The following is a 20,930-nucleotide window of genomic DNA, read 5'->3' as shown; positions in this document are numbered from 1 at the left end:
GATCTGCCCGTATGAATCTTTATCCTATTAAATCGGTGGAGCCAAAAAACAACCGAGCATCGACACGTCTGATTGGCTACTCTCGTTTCTGCCATTGTTTGATTGGATACTTTCGTTTCCGCCATGATTGTTGGCTCAAAACATTGCGATCCTATTGGGCGGAGTGGGCAGAGTAGGGGTGGCGAAACTGTGACGTATGGCTTCAAGATTTTGTTGCAAGGCCAGATCCTCTATTTTATAAGATCCTTGCCCGTGTCTTCCCACTAAAGTCGCCAATGTGGATGTTAAGATCTGTAAGAACCTTTTACTTCAAAACAAGTGTATTTCTCTAAGTTCGAAACTTCTTAATGGAACTACTGGTGGCCGAAGATAGATTTCATGGTGTAGCCCTTTTAAATTCCGGCTTTTTAAAAGGTAAATTTTAGACTCTCAGTCATGAGTCATACCATATTCTTTTCACAATAGAGATAGCTTTCAAACGGTACCATTCATATATCCCTATCTTGTTCCTGAAGCGAGAAATTTTGAGGGAAATCGGGATTTTTCTCTGATATTTTTTCAAATTTTGAGTCCCTCTGAACCCCCGTGTGTTAACGCAGAGATCTGAAAATTAACTGAAAAGTACTAAGGGGGTGTACTAAAGGTGTGTACAAAATTCCAAACTTTAATCTTGAATAGTAAGAGAGGGAAAAATATTTACAAACGATCCTCACAATGCCCCAGATTACCGTAAAAGACCCCGATCTCGCGTAAAACATTTCCTGAGACCAGACGCCCACTAAAGCCGCCAGGATCATGTTTTGTACCCCATTCTCTTCAGACTAAAACGCCCTTTCAAATGGTACCATCACATGTCTCCATAATGTATCTGAGGCGGATAATCGCGAAAAAAGGGATTTTTTGGTTAAAATATCCTTTTCCTTTAACTTTTCGGCCCTCTGGACACCCTAGTTAACGCAGAGATCTGAGAGATCTGAAAAAATCTCATATATACTACTCGGTGGACTGAATGTTTGTACAAAATTTCAATCTTCTAGGTGCAAAAAAATCCCCCCCCCCCAAGAAAGGCGTAAAATGATACATAACGTGTTCTACAATGTCTCTAGACTTTAGAAAGCAAAAAAGAAAGAAAAAAAGAAAAAGAAAGAAAAAAGAAAAGCAAAAGAAAAAAAAGAAAAGAAAAAACCGAAGTAAAAGCTTTATTGGTTCATTTTTAATCGAATAATGAAGACACTACTTTAGGACCTCAAAATAGGTCATAGAACTCCAAAGAGATAATCCTGTACATTTTGCTTCTGGATTATTCAGAGGCGGCTAGTGAGGGGAATCACACGAGTGAAAGTTGTTCTTTCGTCTGGAACTAAGGGAATAAAAGTTACCTAAGGTATTAATTGTTGTGCAGAACTATTACTACTTTAAGAAAGTTTCCTTCTTTTAGTGTTAAGCGTTAAAACTTTCATTTTCACTAAGATTACTTCCCTCACGAACCGCCACTGAGATCATTTGATTACAATGTTTGTTAATTACCAGGGACAAATTTAATTCTGCTTAGAGGGAAGTAATCTTCACGAGCTTCTCCCGAAATTCACCAGTAGGATGGGATCTCGTAAATTGGGGATAATTACTGTTGCTGTACGTACAGTCAATATGGCGGTACGGTAGGCAACTTTGGTTCAACGAAGACGTCGGAATGTTTACCGAATATCCTCTGATCAAAGAAGTTAAAACACTTATCGCCTATTGCTTGAACAATGATAATAAATCCTTCCTCAAGAGATAATATATATCTCGGCTTGGCGTGCGCGGACAAAACAAACAAAATATTACAGATAAGATATTGAAGTATTTCTTCTCTTCCAATTGCACAAGGTTTGAGCGTTAATTTCCAATAACAAAAATCACTTAAAATCTATTTTAAAGATTTAGTAATAAAATAATCTATCATTTCGATGAATTCTATGCATGCTCAGTAGTTTTAAGAATTGATAACAGAAATGACAAATTCTTGAATCATTGAACATAATCTAATTCACGTGGATTATTTTGATTTTCAGAAATACATGAGTTAATTTCTTCAAACGAAATATACACAAATACCTAAATAATTGTGATTATTGCTGCCACAAAAAATTGCCGTAATAATGAAATCCGCCATTATTGCAGATCTTAGAAAGTGAGCCGGAGACTATCAACTAATGATAGAATGGACTATAAACTTAGTGACCCGTAACCTGGCGTTATTTTAGGTTCTGACGGAAGGGGGGACAAGATTATAAACCGACATAGGAGTTTAATGTATTAATTAGTATATTAGTATGGAATTTATTGAAAAAAAAAAAAAAAACGTTTTACAAACTCAAAGGGATATATTGTTCACCGCCCTCATGAAATTCCACCTCTGCCCATAAGCCGAAAGCAGTCAGACCCGTATTTCAACAGACTCAGTACGATGTAATAACCTGGATTTTACAGTGACTTGGTCTAACTCGATTAGACCCGGCACGATACAATAACCCAGATTAAGTAGTGACTTGGTCTAACTCGACTAGACCCAGTACGATCTAATAACCTGGATTGAGCAGTGCCTTGGTCTAACTCGACTAGACCCGGCATGATATAGTAACCCAGATTAACTAGTGACTTGGTCTAACTCGACTATACCCGGTACGATCTAATAACCTGGATTGAGCAGTGCCTTGGTCTAACTCGACTAGACCCGGCATGATATAGTAACCCAGATTAACTAGTGACTTGGTCTAACTCGACTATACCCGGTACGATCTAATAACCTGGATTGAGCAGTGACTCGGTCGAACTCTATCAGACCCGGTACTACATTCCGCAATGTCCAACTAAAGCTGTAACAAGTGCTTTAGTGCTTCTAGTGCTTTAGTGATAATAAGTAAGTGCTTTACTTATTATCACAAAATAAAACGCAAATTTTGCGTCGCATTGGTTTAACGCAAAGTCATACGGAATGAGACCCCAAGAGACAGAGCCGTAGCTAGAGATTTCGGCGCCCGGGGCGAAGTAGAATTCGGCGCCCCTTACACTCACCTTACCAATAATTATGATATATATATATATATATATATATATATATATATATATATATATATATATACATCAGAAAAGCAGCTTTTGTTGTTATGGTACACTGAATTTTTATTAATCTTCTTGGAAGACCATTGCAGGAACCAAAAACGATCATTATGTATCCTTTTTCAAGAAGTCTTATTTTGGACTTTTTGTTAAACTTGACAAAACTATCTTTGGTTGTATACAGATTCACTAGGAGAACAGTTATGAAGAGTTACTACTATTTACAACGTTTCATACTATCGATAAGAAATGAAATTTTAATACATTAAAAACTATGTGGTTTTAAATTATTCGAAATGGGTGACTGTATTAATTTCCAGTAATAAATGTAAAATTTTAAATTTTATTCTCTATCCATAGCATCCCACATCAATAGCATTTTAATTTCGATCTTTTTACGGTAAGAAATATTTTGTAAAATGTAATGGAAATTCAGAAGAAGCCTTCTTTGTGAATTTCTAAGTATTGATCGATGGTGGTGAACAATATATTCAATTTTTGTACTTAAAAGCAAAAATATACTTTGGCTACTACATATGTCTGAAATTATAGTAATTACTTAATTTCTTAATGAATGAAAGTTCCGAATTTAAGATACTTATTATTAATTAACATATTAAAATACACTAACACGTACATATATAAAGAGTGTGTGTACTTATGTTTTGTATGTACGTAGATAGATAAAAACATCACACAACTAGACACGTATGCACAAAATAATATGCTGGCGATACAAAAAGTTGATGAAAAAATGACCCTAATAAATTCCTCCAAATTGGAAGCATTTGATATGTCAATGAAATTTAAAAATAAATCATTGGTAGTGATAAGTGTCGGCAAAAGTCGAACTTCGTTGGGCTAAGTTCTGATCCCTTAAGCCCCTATTCTATTGAAGTTCGAAAATGTTATTGTTCCCCTCGTTTACCTTTTTTTTTTTAATATTCCCGCGCAAAAGCAGTTTGAATGTGTCTCTTCACTCTTCTCACTTTCATACCTTCATTCTCACCGTCGCACAGTGGGACCAAACTAGGCAATTCTTAGCAAAAACTCGAAGAATGAAGTAAAAGATTGACTCGATATAATTTGTTGTAATGAAACCTTAATAGTGTACACATAAGATATAGTGCAGGAAAAGAAGTGATAGCAGTTTACAATGAACTCATGGGACGTGTAAATTTGGTTATCCGCCGAAGTCGAAGAGGTGCTGTTTAGTGACAGAAAATAGGAAATTGATTTTGAATGCGACTATTCCTCCATTACGTGTAGATATTCAGTGGCTGGTAAACATGGTGACACAACCGACATGTATGTATCGTTTTATATCATATATTTAGAATGTTGATGTGGTGCGTAGTCAATAATCATATTTGGAATGATGCTAATATCATTATCATATTCCTATGATAATCCCCTACTTAATATCATATTTGAAAAATGCTGTGGTACTGAAAGCATATAAACTATGGTCAAACGATAGAATGGCATTTTAGTAGAAAATATGGCATAATATGTCTGTGAGTTTTTAATATGCCCGTAGCGAAAACATTGTTCTTACTGTATGCAAAGAGTAAACCTGCACATATTTGCACTTTTTGGAAAAATAGCGCATGAAAATGTTTGAGGAAAACCGCCTTCTGGATGCAATGCTGCCTTTGAATTGATTTGGGATGAATGTGAGAATAAGTGTTAGGTTATTAGACGTGTGTTCCACATGTACGCAGTGACAAGGTTGAATATAGGTCGATTCTGGTAATTTTGCCCAAAGGCCTCGTTTGGGCTTCGTCCCCAGGACCCATCTTGATTCCAACATCTAGTCATATTTCTCTGGCATTCACCAACAGAAGTAAACTCTAGTCAAACATATTTGATTAATGGTGGCGACATTTTGAAACGCCAATGTTTGCTAAACAATCTATGGACCATAAGGTAGAACCATATTGAAAATGGTGTTGATCAATTCAGTATTTTATTTTTTATTTTATTTTATTTATTTATTTTATTTTATTTTTTATTTTCTGTGACGCGTGCACAGAAGTGTTCCAATCGAGCCCTGAAATGAGCTCACGTAATGCACGATGCAATATATGAAACAACCTGAACAGGTTACTGATGTTTGTAAATCATATATTTAATATATCTAATAATATATTCATATCGAGAACTTGTAATGAGATAATTTTTATGCATTGAAGCGTCCTTGCATCCTCATTGTCATAACGAATCCTCCACAACTTTGAAATAATTTTGAGGAGCAAGAACGTTTCTTCAATTTTATTACTCTTCAGTTGTAAAATGAATAAGTACACTTTTTCCTTTCATGCGTAAGAATGTAAGCCAATCATAAATTGGCAAATCAAAGCATATTACTCATGCGTTTCTTTATGCCAATCATATAATCTGTTATATAATTTAGGCGCGAATATAAGGAATATTTCCTTTTATGATGTAAAACTCTATGTTTTTGATTAAATAATGTCGAAATTATATTATTGTAGCAACTGCACACACTGAACTAATTGGTTTTCTTTCAGTGTTCTGCTTCATATTGCGAATTCTTATTTTTGTCAAGAATTCAGTGCTTTGGCCCCACTGTATTTCGTGATTAATCCGATTGGGTAGAAAAACGTTTCGAACTGAGCAACCTCATCACTGTCAAAACACCGAACACGACTTTGCTCCTTTCGGATTTTGCAAATGCTCCTGCGTACACTATAAGTCATTACTCGGCGCCTTGTATACCACATGTCATTAAGAAATCATCTATAATAACTCTTTAAGTAATAAGTAAAAACTTGTTGTGACATATTCAAACTCTTGGATTGTGAGCGAAGCGAGCAAGAAAATTTTTAAGAAATCTACGTATTTCAATGATAACCGACAGCAATATTGATCCAATAGGCCACTAATACTTTCTGGGGGCGACTCATCTTTAATCATGTCCAACACCACTTTTTCTTTCTCCTTGTTCGTTCGGCGCCCCCTTGCTATCAGCGCCCGGGGCGGGCGCCCCGCTGGCCCCCCCCTTAGCTACGGCTCTGCCCAGAGACTACGAAACTTCCTCCAGTCTACTAACTTAAATTTAAGCAGTATACCTCTCTCTCTACTCACAAAATCTATCTGACCTTCTTGTTGTTTATGTGTGTATGTCAAAACACTTCACTGAAAATATGTAATTACAAAGGCTACCATATTAGAGTACACAGCAAAAATCATGTTGATTAAATAACTCAATTCTTCCATAAGGCAGTGGTTCCATCATGACTATTACTTATTCCAAAACCAACGGTCTGTGTCGCAGGTAACCAAGGATCTTATAAATAGAGGATCTGCCCTTACAATAAAATCTTGAAGCCATACGTCACAGTTTCGCCACCCCTACTCTGCCCACTCCGCCCAATAGGATCGCAATGTTTTGAGCCAACAAACATGGCGGAAACCAAAGTAGCCAATCAGACGATGTTGGAAACGAGAGTAGCCAATCAGACGTGCCGATGCTCGGTTGTTTTTTGGCTTCATTATTTAATAGGATGAAGATATATATGGGGCAGATCCTCTATTTTATAAGATCCTTGCAGCTAACACAGGTCTGATGTTATCGTTTTGACACATATATGACATCCAGTGATGTGAAAATGATGCTGGTATTACACGACTCAGCAGAATGAACAAAGGAATGCGGAAATAGAGACAGCACCACGGTGATCTTTCTATACATACACCTCGTGTTGGTGGTAACATACTAGCAAGCAGTCAGTAGTTAACAAAACTTAAGAACAATGACAAAAGAACCACAACCGTCTCAAAATCCTGTGCATCAGATAGATACAATTATTCTGTAATTTTATGCCTGAGCATTGACTGAGTTGAGTTGATTTCAGGGCTGTGAAAAACCCAGGTTTTTTTATTAAAAAAAACAAGCCCAATGGGTTTTATTGGGTAAAATTGGGTTTTATTCGGCAAAATTGGGTTTTATTGTGCAATATTGGGTTTTATTAAATTTTTCACGTATATTTAAATCCATATTCCTACTAAAATACCATATGAGCATTTAAGTTCTATTGTACGTACAAATGGAACTATGAAATTCTTCGCGGGATCGTAATGATTCATGTCTGGCGCGGGTTCCTAGTTTGATCACAGCTTTCGCCAAGTGCGCTTTGTAGTAACAAATACCCTGTGCATGGGTTTCCTCGTAGTTCTCCCGTTTCCTCCCACTTTCGTCATGCCACAATTATCATCCATCTTATCATCACAGTCTCCTTAGTCCCGTTGCATGATCATGAGAAATTGAACTAAATTTAAAAGTAACAAAAAAAAAAAAAGAAAGAAAGAAAGAAAGAAAGAAAGAAAGAAAAAGTAAAAAGAAAAGAAAAATGTCGCGAAATCCGTGAAGCCTATCCGCGTTTCATGGGACACACCTTGCACCAATGACATTTGCTTATATTTTCTGGTATGGACACTCGTTCGGAAGTGTAAAAGCTTCTTCATGCCAGCCATCTTGAATGAGGTTTTCTTCATTCACACTAGACAAATGCCGGGATGTTACCTAATGTACACGTCCCAGGCCGACCCCAATCCTTTGTTCCTACCCTTTCCTCGGATAATGTGATCGGCTAGGGACGTCACCCTCATGTGACGGGCTAACATGACCATAGGTGCTAAAAAGCCTAAAATTCTAATTCCTAATCCTAATTCTAGTGACGGGCTAACATGCCCATACATGCCAAAAGCCTAAAAATCTAATTCCTAATCCTAATCCTAGTGACGGGCTAACATGCCCATAGATGCCAAACGCCTAAAAATCTAATTCCTAATCCTAATTCTAGTGACGGGCTAACATGCCCATAGATGCCAAAAGCCTAAAAATCTAATTCCTAATCCTGATCCTAGTGACGGGCTAACATGACCATACACGCCAAAAGCCTAAAAATCTAATTCCTAATCTAGCTCACTTATATTTAGATTTCTAGAAAGAAAGAAGTACATGATTTTCTAGAGTAACAAAGTGGTGGATACTTTTATGTAATACAGAATAGGAATAAAATCCTCTCTTACACTCAGGGCCAGCCAGCCGTCCTGACTAAAGTTTTTTTTTTTAGTTTTCCTCAAAGCTTGCCAGGGAAATACTGGAATAGCACCTCAAGTTCATGAGCCAGAGATAAAAATGTCTCTATTGAACGGATGTTGTTTTTCTAAACGAAATTAACCCATTTAAGCCCACTGTTAACAAATGGGAACAATTTATTTTTTAAATCTCTTTTTATTAGTGGATTATTTATGAATTTATTTCGTCTTTTACAATAAGAACCTGGTACCAGTTCATCTGCTACCACTAAAATCTTCAAAATACATTAAATGAGGCCAAAATCAATAAGTTTAGAAACAATTACGAAATTCTGAAACAAAATATAAGTTGCGTCTAAATGGGTTTAAAAAGTATTTTTTAAGAACTGAAATTTTGGAAATTGATTTTTTTTCTAATTTTCAGCTGCATTTGCTTTCTTACAATAGATTTTACGATTGAGGGTCTTTTGTGACATACAATAATTACACTATGCTTCACATGCTCCACCAGATAAGCAAAAAGAATTAGGGAGTTTCAGGATCTGATTGTCGTTAGTGTTGAGAAGATAGAGGTACACTCATGTTCAAAATTATAATCGCATGTCTATAAATATGTTGTTCTAGGAATATAACTTGATAACGAATTTGCCTGGTAATTTTTATAATGTTAATATGTGTATAATCGACAAAGACATGTATGTGGCAAATTTCATGTCAAAAGAGCAGTAAATAAGAACAACAAAACGAAAATAAAAATTTCTTGTTCATTTAGCAACATTTTGTTTTACTCATTATAATTTCGCTATTTATAATTCTTTTCCTATGAAATTTAGCACAAATATACATTTCCCGATTATACATATAGTATCAGTATTAAAAGTACCCTGCAAAATCATTATCAAATTATATTTTTACAAAGAAGACAGCTATAGATATGAGACAATAATTTTGGACATGAGTGTACATCTTTAGTAATTTCCTTTTTCACCTGAGACGTTGACGATTTGTAATTAACTGACACATAGAGAAAGAAATTCTATTATCTGTTTATGTTAATACGCAAGTTTTATAATATTACACAAGTATGTACTACAAAACAAAGGAAATGTAGTCGCATTACTTCTTATTCCATACTAGCTGAAATGCCCGTTCTTTGCACGGGGAGAATTAGGTTCATGGAAAATATGTGACCCTCCTCTCTACCTTACGATACTCATACCAATGAAATTGTTTTAATAAAAACTCCATAACATATTCTACTTTTGGCATGAATTTTGAACCCTATTCTCCCATAGGATACACTCTTTAAGGAAAGTTACATGATAAAATCCCAGTTTGAGGTAGGTACTATGCTGAAAAACTCATTTCGATTTGTTCAGGGGGCCGCGGTGGCTCAGTGGTAGAGCGTTCACCTCTGGTGTTTGGGGTCCCGGGTTCGATCCCAGCCCCCGCCAAGTGGACTTTGTGGTGGACAAACACCGTGTGCGTGGGTTTTCTCGGGATTCTCCCGTTTCCTCCCACTTTCTTTATTCCATTTCATTCATTACTCATCATCACCGTCTCCTTTAGCTTAATCGGCATAAGCGTGGGATGTAAAACTCAAAGATTTCAGTTCATTTTTTTCGATTTGTTCAAACTTTCCCCCGTGACTCTGTCACAAACAGGCATCGTCATTTAAAATTAGAGAAAAGGCCCTCTTTCTTTTCTTTAGAAACAGGAACTAACATGCCCTTTTATTTTTAATAAGCTGTTTATATATAGAATTTCATTTTCTAACTAGGGATGGGCAAAACCGGTTTTTATAAAAACCGGAAACCGGTTTCTAGAAAAACCTGAAAAACCGACATTTCGGCTTTCTCCAAAAAAACGTTTCGGTTTTTTTCACCGAAACTGGTTTCGGTGAAAACTTTTGGAAAACACATAAAACTATTTCTGTGGAAACGGATTCGTTTCCGGAGAACAACGAAACACTATTCTGGTCAGAAATGGAACAAATTTTGGAAAAAAACCGGAACCGGTTTTGAAAAAAAAACAAAACTGAATCCGGTGAAAAACCGAACCGGTTTTGGAGAAAACCGATAAACAGTTTCGGTGAAAACCGAACCGGTCTTGAAGAAAACCAAAACCGGTTTCCGTGAAAAACCGGAAAAACCGGGTTTTGTGCTCACCACTACTTCTAACATGACGTGCTCATAAGATACTATAATTTTGGTTAAAATTTAGTTTAAGGAAAGTAACACGATCAGTGGCGTAGCAGCTGCCCCCGCAACCCCCGCAGTGCGGGGGGCCCCGAGGTATAGGGGGCCCCGAAGTCTTGCGATGAATAAAGTTTAAAAGAAGAAGAACTTCAACCTTACTTCTGTCGGCTTTACAAGTAGGGCCCCTTCTCTATACTTTGCGGGGGGGGGGGGCGCAAAAGTGTGCTACGCCACTGAACACGATAAATATATAAATAGTAATAACTTATGTTCCATAATTCATTTCAAATTATTCAAACTTTTCCCCGTGATGCGATCACAAGCAACATGCAACATTGATTTTAATGTGAACACATGAATCATAGAAAATTCCCCCGAACGTTGGGAAAATTTTCGAAAACATGCCCAGTTATTTTTAATGAGGAGTTTATATACCGAGTTTCATCTTCCTAACTTGACGGGCTCGTGACATACTGTATTTTTTTTGCACATGATTTTTAAACCTCCTCTATCCCCTTCCCTTACGATGCGCCCTTGAATCAAAGTAATGTGATAGAAACCCAGATCAGGGTTGGTACTAAATATTTTATGTTCAAAAGTTAATTCTCAAACCGCTTAACTGTTTCCCCGTTATATGATCAGAAACAACAGGCAACATCGCTTTTAAATTATAGAAAGCGCTCCCCTTTACCCACTTAAAATGGAAATTCTCAATAACACTCGGGTCCACATATTTTTAATGAAGAGTTAAGTTTCACTTTCCTAACTTGAAAAGATTGTGAGATACTAAGTTCTTCCCTTAGACTTTGACCCCCCACTCCGTCGTGGAACTTGATTAAAAACCTTGTTCGAGATACGTAGTAACTACATCCGAAAATTCATTCCAAACAGTTGAACCGCTTCCCCGTGATGTGAGTACAAACAAGATTCTTCTCATTTTTATATATTAGATTACAGTTGAACACAGTTCGAGCGTATTTGATCGAGTCCAAACAAAATTTGATATGCATGATTCCCAAACCTGTTTTGTTTTCAGTGGTACTCTGTTCTGGTTATAAACACACATTTTAAGCCAATTCCGACACTAGGCACATACTAATAAGTATAATTAAAGACAGTAATTATGATCACATTAAGGTTATTATTTCAATCCATGTTTTGAAATATTGTTTTTGACGTAGGCTTTTTTGGGTTTAATAGTGGGTTCTTTACCCAGAAAGAAACCACTGGGGAATTTTGGACTGGGGAAAATTCCAACAACCCTGGTTGATTTTGAGTTTAACGTCCCTTCCAACAGCGAGGTTTTATGAGACGGAACCTACTGATTAACGTGGAATCCGAACCACATGAGCTCCACCGGGAATCGAACCCGGGTCTCCCACGCCAAAGGCGCGTACGATAACCGATTAACCTCGAAGGAGCTCAATTACCATTGACTTCGAGAAATATCATAAATACAGACAGATGTTAGGCAAAATGCCTGTTTTTTAATATTAAAGATATGATCAAAAATAACGTTTCAAAGTTTATATGTGATGGGGTTATAGTTTCAATTTAAGCCAATTTTATTTTGCCTATTTTGCCCATTTCTGCCTAAATAATTGCTTTAGTGCCTAATATTGCCTATTCTATACATTTTCTTTAAAATAAGTGTTTATTAGGGAAAATATACGATTTAATATTTCAAGAAAGGATTCTGCGCCTTCCGAGAAATATAAGTGTTGTTTATAGTGGTAAGATAAAGTAAAACTTTCGACTGCGGTGTGTATTGATATGTACAGTGGCGTATTTACGATTTTGTTTCGGGGGGGGCTTTGCTAACTTTCGGGGAGGGCTTTGCCTGAAAATGTGAAAATTCTTCAATATATTTCATATATTTTATTATAGTAAGTAAGATTTCGGGGGGGGCTTAAGCCCGGAAGCCCCCCCTAAATACGCCACTGGATATGTATATAAAATTTGGACTGTTATGTGTAGTGACAAAGTGCTGTAGAGAATGTATTTACTAAAGATGCATGGAATACATGTCAAGCTTCGTTTTCATATATACAGTAAAAGAAGATATTAACAAACAGGATGTTTCTATATTCTTCCAACATTATTTATGACTTAAATTTATTTTCTTAATTGTATTGAGTATTCTCTTCAGTATTTCCAGTTACATTTTAGTGCTTATTTTTTGATATTTTAAGTGCCTATTTGGCTGCCTATTTTCCAGGCTTTTAATGCCTAAACACCCGGTCTCTAATCATAAATGTCCAGTAAATTTTTTTTTTTTTGTTAGTTAAGGAGGAAGAGACGTTATAAATACTCTTAGAGAGAATTCGAGTCTGTGGGTAATAGATTTTATCCTCCTGCCGCTCAGAGGGTTACGCCCTCTCTTTGGCATGTGATTCTTATATACAAAAATAGGTGCAATAAAAGGTAGGGGATGGGCTATGAGGTATTCTTTATTATCAGCTGAAGTGGAACATCTATTAAGAGGGTTGTGAACTCGTCATCATTTAATTTCATATCAACATTTTACATTTATTTTTATTAATGCTAATAAACATAATATATATAACTAGAATAACTGTAACAGTACATAATGATATAGTGCAAAAAACATATATATATATATATATATATATATATATATATATATATATATATATATATATATATATATATATGATATAGTGCAAGAGAATCAAAGATAAGGAATAGGTGCAACATGTGGCCAGAGAAATTGTAAAGTAATGAAGATGAGAAATGAGATGAAGTGCTAGAACGTCACAAACATAAATGTGTTAATCAGACAGATGCAGGGTTATATCTTCTGTCCCGGGGCGACTCGGGACTGATGAACACAGGTGGAAGCCCTTGTTAATGGTGAGGATCTCTGTGCAATAATGGAAAAAGATGAGGAATGTGATCACCAATGAAATAAATGTCGTAGATTTCTCGTTCGTCCGGTGTCAGGTGCGTATTGTTGATATATATAGATATAAATATATTTAATGGTGAAAGTTTGTACCGAAAGGTGGAGTCGGTGAGAGCGTCGGAGTGAAGGATGTCTAAAAAGAGCGGATGACCTGTGTGTATGCGAGAGTTGACGTATCTAATACGTAGTTCTGCCAGATGTTCAGTAATTTTCGGAAAGGAGATGTATTCATAGGTGAGCCATGTGGGATATGGTAGTTTAAGGCGATAGGCTAGACGAATCACCTGTCTCTCCAGTATGGAGAGCTTTTCGTAATATGAAGCAGAAGCATTGCACCAGGCCGTATGTCCATAAGTGAGGACGGGGCGGAGAAACGCCTTATAGGTGTGAAGCAAGACATCCGCTTTGAGGCCCCAAGTTGTTCCAGTGAGTCGGCGTAAGAGATTCAATCTATTTTTAGCCTTATCTGTTAGTTTCTTCAAGTGGGCGTTCCAGGTGAGCTTGGAATCGAAGACCACGCCTAAGTAGGTAGTCCAGTAAATGATATTCAAAATTTAGATTATTATTATTATTATTATTATTATTATTATTATTAATTTTTTTTTTTTTTTTTTTTGCTTTGAACAAAAGTTTTGCGTGGTATATTTGATGATCATACAAAGTATTACATTTCATATAATCTTTTACGAAAATGGTTTTGTGAGCGTATTAATATTCTGGTTTCGTTTACATGAGTAGAAATGCTGCCATCTATTGTTCATGTCTTTACTATGCTCTCCTTCGTCGACGACTACATTTGGATTCTTGTAATACTATAAATAATTTATGCTACACTTCATTATCTCTCATAAGAATTATGTTCGTTTAGTAAAGAAGAAATTGTTTCATGTCCAGTAGTTCATTTAACGACTACCATTTTAACACTTTATTCCCAAGTGCGATGAAGCTGAGATAGCACTAGGCATGTGTCAAAATTTAACTCAACTTTGATAACACAGACCCATTATGTTGAATTGACTGAACAAATGGCGGCAAATGTCGAGAGGCGGAAAAAAATTGTCACAACTAAATATTTAAAATAAATATTTCTTGTTGGAAACAGATTTCATGATGATGGTACTAAAATTTACTAAGCTGACCTTCTATGTGAATACTACATTCATAAATCATGTTTAGGTACCATTGGTTTAGAGTCACATGAACATTGCTAAAGCTAATGGTTAAAGAAATCCCAGCATGGATTTGATTGATTGTTGTCAAATACAAGAACTCATTTTTCGAACAGTAGCGAACACCTGTTCTATTTAGTTAGTTATCAGAGTCTTGAAATGAAATGAAATGAAATCTTTGAGTTTTACGTCCCACGCTTATGCCGGGTAGGCTAAAGGAGACGGTGATGATGAGTAATGAATGAAATGGTGGAATGAAAAAAGTGGAAGGAAACGGGAGAACCCCGAGAAAACCCACGGCGTTTGTCCACCACAAAGTTCACTTGGCGGGGGCTGGGATCGAACCCGGGACCCCTAGCACCACAAATCAGAGTCTATGAAAATTAGTCTTGTCTTCGTCAAAAACAAGTTCCATACCATTGAAAATGGAAACAAGTTCTTTTTTTAAAAATTTTCAACAGATGTAGAAGAAAAATTAAGAAATAAAGATAAAAGAGCTAATTGCACTGGAATTGCAAACTAATATATTGAGATTGAAACTTTATACTGTATTGTATAAAAAGAATTACCATCTTTACTCTGCAGGTGTATTTGCTTTATATTTCACTAACATAATAGATTTATTTAAAGAAAAAGTAAACACACACAACGAGATTGAAACTTTAGTGTTTAGTCCTTCCTGAGTGCGAGTGCACTTTCCCTCCCCTTCGTTGTTCATGAGAAGGTGGCATACTTAAAATCGTAGCTTTTAAGATTTGTTCTTTCTGGAGAAAAGGAGACAAATGATGACATTTTACTGAGCGGTAAATTACCCAGGGCCAGCCCTAGGTGAACAGCGTACTGAATATAATCAGATTTCAATCAATCAATCAAGAGTCTCATGTTGCATGATCGAAGACTTGGGAAGAATAAATGCTGTCCATTTGACTGAAGCGTCATGCATGGAAGCAGAATTTATGTTCATCAATATAAAAATGTTTCATATTACTCGAAGCTCCGCTACTGTTTAGTTTTGCTGGTATCGATTACATATAGACGTTAATCATGGGAGATACAAAGGTACAGAAGTACAAATAAACAATAATTGTCTCCACTGGTTCAGTGGCGTGTTTTTATGTTCGATTTCCGGTTAAAGAATATCGACATATCAACGCATTATAGTGGTTCGAAAAAATGAAATGAAGTCTTAAGTTTTACGTCTCACGATTATGCCGGCTAGGGTAAAGAAGACAATGATGAAAAATGAATGAAATGGTGGAATGAAGAAAGTGGGAGGAAACGGGAGAACCATGAGAAAACCCACGCACACGGTGTTTGTCCACAACAAATCTCACTTGGTCCGAGCTGGGATCGAACCAGCAAACCATGCACCAGAGGTGAACGCTCTACCGCTGAGCCATCGCGGCCCTCACTGATTCGAAATCGAAGGCAAATTATTATCATTGTTATCTGAGAAATACAGGATAATTAATTGTCCATCCGACGACCACGCCCGTTTTCTGCGAAGCGATACTTTTGTGGATTTAAATTTGATCTCTTCCATAAACAGATTAGTTACAAAATAAACCCAAAGTCATTACACATAAGGACATTCCAGTTTCTTACATGAAGGGTTAAAAGTTACAGTTCGTATGGTTAGTAATTGTGAGGTGTAAAGTTTTATCAACAACGAGATGTAGTTTGTTTGTTCAGCGAAATTTAACGTTCTTTTGAGCATTAAGGCTACATGAGACATGGACGTACACTTTAATGTGGAAAATGAAATCTTTATGTTTTACATCCCACGTTTATGCCGGCTAGTCTAAAGGAGACGATGATGATAAGAAATGGATAAAATAGTGAAAATGAAGAAAGTTGGAAAACAATGAAAAAACCCATGCACACGGTGGACAAATACCACAAAGCTCACATGGCGTGGAGCCGGGATCGAACCAAGGACCTCCATATGCACCAGAGGTGAATGCTCTACCACAGAAGCACGGCCACCCAGTTTAATGTAGAATCCGAACCATCGCATTGCTTTCAAATTGCAATGCTGTCCCACCGGAAACGGAACTCAGGACCATGTGCTATGAAAGCACATACGCTAGATATTAGACCAGCAAGCAGGGCTAAACGAAGTGTGTAATATGCATGGCTATTAAAAAGATAATTATATGACCGTTTCTACCTAGCTGATCGCTTCAACCTAGCAACGCTTATGTGTATCAGTAGAAACTATTTGAACTGATTCTTAAACTACAAAACGATTATTATTCGTTAATAACTTCCAGTTAAATATTTCTAAACACTGGAAATTATATTATAATTTATGTGGGTAATTCACCATTCGCCCAGAAATGTTTTCAACTTGGAACCAATATGGCGGTAGGTCTATTCCGTACGCCATGTTTAAATTACACGTGTACATACTTTTAAATCTAAAAGAAATCCCCACATGATCCGTATCCTTATAAATTAAACTATAAAAATAATTTGTAAGTAATAAAATAATAAGTTATGATGAAGTAAAAAAAAAAAAAAAAACAATATTTAGTTTAAAAACTCACCAACTTTCTTTGGAGGAAAAAAAGTGTTGATTAATTTTACAAGTCTTTTAAAAACTGCTCCGTGCAACACTGAATCCAAAGAATCACTAATCTTATCAAGAGAAGTGTTCGTGTGGTAACGCCTATATAGCTCAATTGATAAGATGAGACTCAATCTCTTATCTGGAATTCGATTGGTTGTTGTTTGATTTTGTTCTGGACATGATTAAGTGTTTAAAAAAAAATCCTTTACTCTGTCTAACCACAAGATAGTGAAACAAAAACATGCCAAAAGTAGATTGTTCTTTAATTATATCGATCTATCATTTCCGTCTATTGTTTAATGCCTTAACTTTATTATTAAGGCTACTATACAATGTTACAATTTAATCATGGTTTTCTTTTCAAATAAACTTCATTATTAAGGCTATTACAGTATATAATGCTACAATTTAAGAATATTTTTCTTTTCAAAATACTGCAAAAACAAACACAAGAAAAGCATGATACTAATATTTGAGAAAATAGCTTACAAGTACAGAGGAGTTCCTATAACTTGGCACTCAATAACCCGGAGGTTCGGATAACTCTGCCACACTTTTCCTCTTTTCTGAGGTCTGTCTTATCAGGTACATTACTGTAAAGTGTGTATTCAGTAATGCTGATTTAAAAAGATTCAAAAATTTCAAAAGTTTCATAGTTGTAACTTACGAGAAATGACACAATTTGTAATAAAACTTAAAACTGTATATTTCCGTACATAAAAAATATAATGATATTTACAAAAATACAAAAAGAAAAACACCCTCTTTATTTTTTAACCATACGTGTTAAAATGAATGTACAAAAAAAGTTTTAAAAGTTTCATAGTTGTAATTTTTAAGCAATGACACAATTTGTAAAAATACTAAAATTTGCTTTTTATGCCCCTTAATGTTTGACAGTATATCCTTTTGCAAGGTTATTTAAGATCTACTGAAAGAGCAAAAATTAAGCTTTCATTTGACACCTGGATGAGCCCAATAACTTCAAAAATAAGTTATGGTAATTTAGTTCCATGATGCTGAGTGCCAAAAAGTGAAATTGAAGCAAAATTCACATTTTTCAAAAATCTCTCCTCGGCCCATTTCTGATCCAAAAAATCGGAAAAAATTAATTTAGCATAATTTCATTGATATTAACGTATGAAATAAAAATTGAAGAGAATCTGAGACATTGAAGCACAGTGCTCTAGGTGATTTGACATGAAATGGCCCACAGTCGATACAAATTTTGAAAGTAACTATTAAAAAAACGTCCAAAGTTGGTCCACTAAACACGATTTCACTTTTACCTGTTATCATTCTTATTAACAGTGAATTCTTACGGAAATTTGTTACAAAGTTAAGATGAAAAGTTTTAAAAAACATTTTTAGAATGTTTGTTTTTGTATTGAAATTTATTAAAGGCGTACCACTTTCTAATGAACTATGCTGTATGTTCTAGATAAAATACATTGGAAACGTTGGGAAAACGTGATGTATTCTACTGGTTAATAGCACTGTTTTAAAGTCACCTTAAGAGGGGAAAAATGTTGTTGTAGTTCAAAAACCTAACCTAAACTAAGTTGCTGCAGAAGTGTTCGACAAATGTGTGTGATGAGCGTCATTATTATTTAATTTTTTTGTTGTTATTTTCAACACTAATATAATCATGTTGTCCCATAAGTAGGAGTTAAGGTTGTCTAGTCTCGAAAAAGTGCCATGAATTTGATATCTCGTCTCTGAAAGGGGTATCTCTTTTTTATTGGAAGAGTTTTATCTCGTCACAAAAATTCTGTCTTGCCTAGTTTCATGACAATTCTGCCTATAAGGGAAATGGTCACATGAAACTATACACTTCATTCCATTTTAAAAGAAGTTTAGATTACCGGAACTGCTTTATACATAGTATTTACAATGCCTGTTCGTCCGTCCGGAAAACAACAAATCTAAAAAGAAAAGCTACTTTATGGACTACCATCAATCTTGGTAATGGTGTGTACGGCCAAAATTGAGTTCGTTGATCAGCAGCGGATCTAGAAGGTAAAAACTGGGGGAGGTCAACCAGAACCCAGACTATGATAGGTATATCATTTTTACTATGAACTTTCGAAAATATACTTTCTATAAGTAATAGCTTCGAGTATTTTTGTTATTCAAAAAAAGTAGGGAGCGGATAAGGTCCTCCGGCTTCGGGCTGGATCTGTCTGTGTCATTGATGAAGAAGATACCAAATCGGAAGTGAAGCAAATTAGCCATTTCCAGTTTCAAAGTTGATCACTGTAGAGCAAAAATGGTAACAGATAGCAAAAAGCATTTTGTGTAGACTAATCGATTAGGGGTATCAAGAATACAGAAAGTAGACAAAAAATAATCTAAAAACACTTCATACAGGACACGTAAGTTTGGCCCTCTACTGTACAACACAAGGATGTTAAAAATAGAGGATCTGCCGATACGTATCTTCATCATATGAGCTCAATGAAGCCCAAAAACAAACGAGCATCGTCTAAGCCCATAAGTCTGATTGGTTACTCTCCTTTCCGCCATGATTGTTGGCTCGAAACATTGCGATCTTAGTGGCGCGGAGTGACGAAGCTGTGACGTATGGCTTCACGGTTTTGTTGTAAGGGCAGATCTATTTTTTAACATCCTTGCTACAATACGTGTTGCGGTTGCCGATCGTTCCAATGTCACGAGGACATACAAAATTCATATGCAAACGACGTCTGCAAAGCACAACAGTGGTCGAAAGACAATCCTGTCAGATAGGGATCGGAGGGCATTAAAACGGATTGTAGCAGCTAAAAAGAAAACCACTGCAATGAAACTTACGTCTGAACTCAATTCCGGCCTACAGAACCCATTTTCATCGAAAAAAATGCGACGGGAACTTCATAAAATGAAAATTCATGGCAGGGCCGCTATCGCCAAACCCCTGGTCACAGCAGTAAATGCGAGGAGGCGTATCCAGTGTTGCAAGGACCACAAGGCGTGGACTCTGGAAACACGTAATGTGGTCCAATGAATCCACCTTCATTGTCTCCAACAACCGGTCGTGTTTACGTATGGAGAACACTGTCGCAGACCTATGATACAGACTGTCTGCTCCCAACTGTAAAGCATGGGGGTGGTTCTGTTACAGTATGGGCAGTGATATCGTGGTTTTCCACAGGTCCCATCATAGCCCCACATGGAATGATGAATGCTAAGGCGTATGAGGTCATTTTGGGGAACCAAGTTCTACCCATGGCCCAAATATTGTTCCCTGATGGTGATGGCATCTACTAAGATGATTTGACACCCTGTCACGCTGCAAAAACGGTGAAATCATGGTTTGAGAAGCATGACCAGGAGCTATCACACTTCCTCTGAGTCCCACAATCACCAGTTCGGAACATCATTGAGCCATTGTGGTCTGAGTTAGAAAGGCGTGTTCGGTCTCATTACCCTTCACCAGCATCCCTTAAGGAACTGGAACATGTTTTAGAGGAACAATGGTACAAAATTCCACACACTACGATTCAGGAGCTGTATACGTCCATTCCATGTCGGATCCAAGCAGTTCTGGACGCAAAAGGAGGCCGCGCACCATACTAGGTATGATTTTCACGCTTTTGCAAACGTTTTATTTTTTTTTTTTGTCCAATCTCTGTATATTTTTATCTTTATCTCTCTACTAAACCAGAAGTGAAAGAAATCCACTAAAACTTCTGGTATCAATATTGATATACACAGAGCTTAGGAATGCGCACGAGTCGAGATTTAAGCCTGTCTCGACTCGTCTCGAAAAAATGTTGTCTCGAATCGTGTACTGACTCGAAAATATGTTTCTCTCTCGACTCGACAATTTCTGTCTCGATTCGAATTCGAGACGAGACTCTCGAAATTCGACTCGAGACAAAATACACGAGTTAAAA

General features: G+C 36.3%; 1 protein-coding gene across 1 annotated transcript in view; it reads right to left on the bottom strand.

The window, feature by feature from the left end:
* LOC145684364 (uncharacterized) overlaps positions 1–17,199 on the bottom strand; it is an 85,828-nt gene extending 68,629 nt beyond the window's left edge. The window contains exon 1 of the mRNA XM_081756604.1: positions 17,012–17,199. The gene's annotated coding sequence lies outside the window, so the exon portion shown is untranslated. The remainder of the gene's footprint in view (positions 1–17,011) is intronic.
* Between the last annotated feature and the right edge of the window lie 3,731 nt (positions 17,200–20,930).

This window comes from Thermobia domestica, chromosome 4 (assembly GCF_964235325.1).
Source record: "Thermobia domestica chromosome 4, izTheDome1.hap1.1, whole genome shotgun sequence".
NCBI lineage: Eukaryota > Metazoa > Arthropoda > Insecta > Zygentoma > Lepismatidae > Thermobia > Thermobia domestica.
This window is presented reverse-complemented; position numbering and strand designations above follow the sequence as displayed.